Consider the following 5,672-nt stretch of genomic DNA (forward strand, 5'->3'; position numbering starts at 1 on the left):
AATTTTGACTACGGGGCACTTTAAGAAATGTCAAGTGTATCATTCTTATCAGTTCTCACAATAAACACCTTTTATACAGACCCAGATTACAGACCTCTAATTGGCCAGCTGTACATACTATTCTCACTCTTTCATTGTAGGCTATACCATGTATTTAAGATTAAATTGTGTTATTTAATAATTTTATTATATAATTTATGTATGGATTACTATTAGATAATACAATTAATACAACATATGTTAATATAATTATAGTAGTGTTATGATGAAATATAACTTCTTAACACGATTGTAATAAGTCCGTACAGAGTAAGTGATTTTTGAGCAAGTATGGTTTCAGTTGTTCCTATCATCATGATTCATTTTTCAACGTAAGTAAGTAAGCTTATATGGGTGAGACTTCCGGTTCATTAGCCGCTATAGGGAAATAACGAGAAGAATAACAACATGCAGTAAACGGTAAAACAGACTGAGCTACAAACCCAGTGTGCTCAAAAAAAAGATAATACATTAAAATAATATGGTATGTCGGTGCCGATGACCTCATGCGTACATGTGGGCGTCCCGTGTTCGAATCCCGACTCGAGGACCTTTCCCGATCCTGGCCCCATCTCTCTCTCCCACTTCATTTCCTGTCAATTCTGATCTGTCCGATCATAATAAAGGCAAAAATGCCAAAAAATACATTTTAAAAATTAATTAATTAAATTTAAATAATAATAATAATAATAATATGTTAAGACACTATAATTTGCAATATTTTTTTCACATTTTGATTTATTTTTAAATTATTTATTTTATTTACATTTCTTTTTCTGATTTAATTAATTATTAGCTTTTCATTAAACACATAAACACCATGCACCAGTTTGGGAAACCTTGATGTAATGTAAGATTTAATGCATTTCATGTTGTTAACAACAAATGTAATATATTTTTGTACTCTTGTATTTTTATCTCAATATGGTACAAGATTATCCTATATAAATCAATGTGTGTTAGGTCAAAAGTATTCTAAAAGTAATCTAAAAGTAATTTGATTATATTACCTAAAATGTGTAATGTAATGGATTATGTTACTAACTACAATTTTTGTCATGTAATTTAAAATTAATAACGGTTACAATTTGTAAGTAATTTACCCAGCTCTGCCAGTCAGGTACAATAAACAGGTATAAATAACTATATTTTATCTCTCATCTGTGTATTTTCAGTTCAAACATTTCTCTGTTTGATTATTCAGGTGTGAATTAGGCCCAGACCAACAGCCCCTGCTGGTAGATATTGTAACTACACCATTATGCAGGTAAAAAGCATGTTTCTCCATTGAAGGCCATTAGAAAGTAGCAGTGTATTCTGATGAAATAATCAAATTTTCAAGCAACATAAACTGCAATAATGACATTATGTTACAGTAGCACATTTGTGGTGTCACTGTGGTCATGGCGTACTTTTCCTGTGTCTCCATAGTGATTAGTCACATGACATTTATAGCTCAGGCATCAAGATTGGGTTTTAAAAAAAAGTTTAATGTCTGGCTGTTTCTGGTTATATACAATGAAACGTCTTCCACTGTATAAGCAATTAATCTTCATGTGTTACCCCAAAATCTGTAGTTTGCCATTTTGCATATTGTGTTGCTTGTCAAAGTGCATATTGTCTAGACCTTGCTTGGTGTAGCTGCAAAGAAATTTCCTGTCAGGTATGAGAAAAGGTTAGACTATCAGTCATTCAATCAATCTAGCCCCACAGAAATCACATGGCATATACTTGCATTTATCGAAAGTGTGGCACTCTGTTTCAAATGCTTGCAATATGCTGCGTCTGTGTTTATTTGTTTATTGCCGTGTCTCTAGAGATGAATGCGTCTTGGAGTCAGGAAGGAAAAGCTTTGTGGGCCACTTGCAGTGCCTGCCAAGCCTCATCGGATTTTTACATAGAACCTGCAAAAGGTCATATGATGTTGCAGTACACCACAATGACTTTCCCCAGTCTATCAGACCCATCTGTAGATGCACGTAAAAAGATGCCATGTTATAATTCTCACCAGCTTTTCTCTCTGTGAACGAGTCTAAATATTGCACAGTATGTGGTTACAATTTATTTTAAGTTGTCCTTGTTATAGTCTAATTTAAGTACTGAGTTATATTACTTAACTTGTACTTCCTTTAGGATTATGAGCATAATTTACTGTTATTATTATAGTAAGTATATGTAACATGCAACAAGGACACTGTAAAATAAAGTAAATCCCAATATTAAATCTGATATCTTTTGACCCTATTTAGGCCTTCAAACCTAAACATATAAATTTAAATTATATAGTCATTGGAAAAGATTATTTTGTTTAATATAAATAAACTACATTAAAAATTAGCTTAAAACTACTTTAAATTTTATAAGGAACATTCAGCATCACATTAATTATTTCCAGATTAAACACTCGCCTATGACTTAATCGGTTTGATTATTAGACATTTGTCCTTCGTACTTGGAAAAAGGCTGTACATATGCTTAATGCGTATTTCCCCCCAAGTTCGGTGAATGACCACAGAGACTTTGTCACAGCAACCCCATCTAAACTCTAACCACACTAGCAGACTGCAGGAAACCAACACTAACTCACAATATTACCAAGTTAGAAAGTTACCAACTCACGAAGAGCAATTTTACAGTGTTTACAATGTATATTTTCTTTGGTTGAAATGCATGTAAAATATTATATAGATATATATCATACAATAATATTTTAATATATGTAACTTTTAATTTGTTTGTTAAATATATATTACCAAAAGCATAACGTTCAGTCAAACTCAAACAGACTTCATACAACTAAACAGCGTATGCGCTGATGTAACAGGTAGTCAATATATAATTTGCAAAGTTCATTTAATATTTATTTTATTTTCATTATGTGAACATCTTGGTACTTTCCATTCTACAACACACGTAGATTAGCAGTAACCGCACCCTCATGAGCATGAGACCACTGAATTTTAGAGAGCTGTGAACGTTCCTGTCTGTACAAAGGGGTCGCGCGAGAGGTGATGAGGGGGTCTTTTGTTTCCAAGCGGACAGGTGACAGCTTTGTGGGAGGAAGTTCTGATGCTCATTTTCCCCTCTGTGAGTGTTCATAAAAGTGCGAGCTGTGGTGAGCCGAGATAATACGCATCAGACTCACAAGAGAAGATGAGGTGTGCTTCTGTAACCCTTCTGCTGTGCCTGGCTACAGTGATGCTTGCTCAAGTCTCCTGCCAAAGTAAGAAACTTTAAGTATTTGTAAAAAATAGCTCCATGTTTACGTGATATTAATTCTTCATATTAATTCAAATTATGTTATTTTGAATTGTGAAACTGAAATTGTGTCATGAATGCCTGTGTTAAAAATGCTTTTGTTTCCTTTTGATATTTGTAGTAAGTGGCCGGTCAAATTGCCTTTGTCTCAAGACATCAAATCGGGTTCCCCGCAAGGAAAATATTGAAAGTTACATGATACAAACAGCAGGTGTCTGCCATATTGATGCCATTTTGTGAGTCCTTTGTAATGTATCTCAACTATTAAACAATATATTTCATGATAAATCTTAGCTAATATGTCAGAATACTACATTGACATTTTACTCATAACACTATGAACAGTTTAAATTGAATAATCATCTGTACATTTATATATTTTGTTGTATTATCATGCTAAATTATTACTTTTATGTACTTACAGATTCAAAACAGTCAAAGGTCGTTTTGTTTGCGCCGATCCAAAAAACTCTTTGGCAATAGATGCCAGGCAATATGTGGACAACAAGAAAGTGGCACCTAAAAAAACAACGCGTCCAATAAAAACTGCATCAACATCAACGCCGAACAACACATCAGACTGGAATACAACGATATAAACTATGACTACTTTACCTGAACTTTGCTAATTTGTTAACATATGTCTGTAATTTTTGTGTTGAATTGTATTTTTACTTACATCTAGTTAATTAAAAATTACTCCATAAAATATATTGCAATGCAAGACTTTTGTTGTATCATTAGGATAGTATTATGATTTTTATTCTGATTTTATATTAGTTTATTTTTTCTGTTTTCATTTTAATTGTAATGTTTTTAATTTAATTAAAATATTACAGTCTAGTTTTCATTAATGTTTATTTCAGTTTTGATTTTGTTATTTTAGCATATCAAGATCAACTAAATGTGACCCTGGACCACATAACCAGTCATAAGTAGCACGGGTATAATTGTAGCAATAGCCAACAATACATTGTACTGGTCAAAATTCTTGATTTTTCCTTTATGCCAAAAATTATTAGGATGTTAAGTAAAGATCATGTTCCATGAAGATATTTTGTACATTTCCGACTGTAAATATATTAAAACGTAATTTGTAATATGCATTGCCACGAACTTTGTGTGGACAACTTTAAAGGAGATTTTTTTCAATATTTAGATTTTTGTTGGCACTCTCAGATTCCAGATTTTCAAATAGTTGTATCTAGACCAAATATTATCCTATCATAACAAACCATACATCAATGAGCTTAATTATTTAGCGTTCAGATGACGTGTAAATCTCAGTTTTAAAAAAAATTGACCCTTATGAATGGTTTTGTGGTCAAATGAGAAGTGTTGCACTGGCTGACAAACAAAAATTGTTTTATGGTTTTAGTTTTAGTTCATTATAATAATCCTAAAGCTCAGTTGAGTGTTTTGTTAAGTGGTTAACTGCCACTAAAAATGTAAGCAGCGACTTTGTTTCACTAGTGTTTTTACTGACAATGACCTGGTAAATCAAATAAGTGAATTAATAAATAAACTGTGCTGTTAAAATACTCATTTGGGAGTCATTTTGATCTTTGTGTGCGTGAATACATGCTTTTTGATTGTGAGTAAGACAGTGGGTAGAACATAGAAAAGTGTTCACACATATACTGTTAACCCTTGTGTGGGTTTAAAGACTCAAATCCACACAGCTTTGTGGGTTTTCCCCTTTCACTATACAAATACGTTACTCAAATGATAGCAGTCTTACTCATGTTCAAGATCTTAACATACATTTAAATACATTTTTTCCAATATTGTATTAGCATATGAAAAACGGTTAGACAATGCACATGTGCATTTGAAGAACTGCAGTTGTGCACATTAAAACCCACGGCTCTTTGCATGGTGCATTAAATTCCATGAACACTTGTTGGTTTGAAAGGAAGGTGGAGTACATCACAAGGTGGGTGAGAAAATGTGGGTGGTTAAAGAATACATTGGTGGGCAATGTGTTTTCCGTAAAGACAATCATATGTCTAAATCAGTAGAGCCCAGTTGCATTTCACAGTTGTTGGCTAGTAGTTTATCGCATTGATCAACAGAGATGTCAGATAACATGCATGGGCCTTGTCTGAATTTCTAATTTAAAACAAGATCAAAAGTCAATGAGGTAAATGAAAGCTAGGTCAGGTTTTTGTGGTCTGGGATGATGGTTGCATATCATAGCCTATGCAACATCATAACAACGCTACTGCTAGCAGTTAGCACTGTGCAGCTCTCACCTTGTTTTCTACTGAAGCTGCGCAAAGTTGAATGTGGTTAGTTCCTAGATGGGAGACCTCTTGAGGAAAACTAGGTTTCTGCTGGAAGAGGTGCTAGTGAGGCCAGCAGGGGTTGCTCAT

At 33.4% G+C, this 5,672-nt stretch overlaps 1 long non-coding RNA gene across 1 annotated transcript; it reads left to right on the plus strand.

The window, feature by feature from the left end:
- The first annotated feature begins 3,015 nt into the window (after window positions 1-3,015).
- On the plus strand, window positions 3,016-4,823 carry LOC127160973 (uncharacterized). The gene is made up of 3 exons (XR_007826902.1): window positions 3,016-3,262; window positions 3,419-3,533; window positions 3,722-4,823. It is a non-coding gene; the product is annotated as an uncharacterized LOC127160973 (long non-coding RNA).
- The last annotated feature ends 849 nt before the right edge of the window (window positions 4,824-5,672 follow it).

The sequence above is a fragment of the Labeo rohita genome, unplaced genomic scaffold, assembly GCF_022985175.1.
Source record: "Labeo rohita strain BAU-BD-2019 unplaced genomic scaffold, IGBB_LRoh.1.0 scaffold_512, whole genome shotgun sequence".
Lineage (NCBI taxonomy): Eukaryota > Metazoa > Chordata > Actinopteri > Cypriniformes > Cyprinidae > Labeo > Labeo rohita.